The sequence below is a fragment of the Ursus arctos genome, unplaced genomic scaffold (genome assembly GCF_023065955.2).
Source record: "Ursus arctos isolate Adak ecotype North America unplaced genomic scaffold, UrsArc2.0 scaffold_5, whole genome shotgun sequence".
NCBI lineage: Eukaryota > Metazoa > Chordata > Mammalia > Carnivora > Ursidae > Ursus > Ursus arctos.
This window is the reverse complement of record NW_026623067.1, coordinates 15306812-15308034: the sequence shown is the minus strand read 5'-3', so window position 1 is coordinate 15308034 and position 1223 is coordinate 15306812. Positions and strand designations below refer to the sequence as shown.

Below are 1223 nucleotides of genomic sequence, written 5' to 3'. Positions count from 1 at the left end.
GAGGATGATTTTATTTCCACATTTCACAACACAAATGAAAATTTTTCTTTCTTTCTTTCTTTCTTTCTTTCTTTCTTTCTTTCTTTCTTCCTTTCTTCCTTTCTTCCTTTCTTTCTCCCCCTAGTCCCCTACAAAAAATATTCTCTTTGATAGGAAGGGGGAGCAAGTTAGAAAACACCCAGAGTCACAGCACCATGATTCCTGATGAATAGAACAAGTAATATAAAAGTAATATAAATGGATATAAAGAAGTTCCCATCTCTCCTTATCTGTCTGGCCAAGTCATTCCTGGCCGAATGGGCACCATCATGGGAAGGGTGGGAGGTCTCTTCACCTGGGTCCCAGGCATCATTGGCCTGTGGCAGCCTCATTCCAGGAGGAGGAGGGCCCATTGTTGGTATCATGGGAGGGCCCCTATATGGGGTGCTGGCATCGTATCTGGGCGAGAAGGACCCAGGAGACTGGGGGGAGGCAGGATCATTGCCCCTGCAGGAGGAGGAGCAGGGAATGGAGTGGGAGACATCTTTCCTTGTTGAAATGCAATGGTGGCTGTGTTGATCAGGCTCTGAGCCCGCTTTTCCATCTGTTTCTGGTAGTAACCTTCACATTCTCTTTGTGTTTCCTACCACTGCAGTGTGTCTGTCTCGCAGATGGAGAGTCACGAGTGAGGTATGGGTGGCAGTGCTCACAGTAAAACTTATGCATGTTGCTCTGCAGGTCATTGGCCACTTGGTCCCACGCCTCCCAGAAATGGCCCGGTTGCACTCACACTTGACAGCTGTAAGTGTGTGCATATTTTCCATGACTCTTATATGTAAATACTATTCCTTTTATTTTTTCTTTAAAACGTTTCCCTATTCAACTTTGGAGTCGTTCTTTTCTCACCCGTGCCTCTTACAAGCTTTTCGTAGAGCAAGAAGGTGCATTTAAGTCTTTACTATTGAGATAAAACTCCTGGGAATAATTAAATTAATGCCAGAAAGTGTTCTTCATCTTCTCATCATTTAGCAACACTTTGCTTTAGGTATTGTTTCATTTCTGAGCCATTTTGATCCCAGTTACTGTGATTCTGATGGTCTGATTCACAGTGTATTCAGTGGGTGTGGATTTTCGTAGGTGAGGAACTTACCTCCACAGTTTCTCTCCGTATCAAACAGCAGCAATAGGAAGGCAGTGGGGACACCCGGGTGGCTCAGTCGGTTAAGCATCTGCCATCGGCTCAG

General features: G+C 45.1%; 1 pseudogene; it reads right to left on the bottom strand.

The window, feature by feature from the left end:
- Positions 1–265: 265 nt before the first annotated feature.
- On the bottom strand, positions 266–705 carry LOC113261476 (U1 small nuclear ribonucleoprotein C-like; annotated as a pseudogene).
- Between the last annotated feature and the right edge of the window lie 518 nt (positions 706–1223).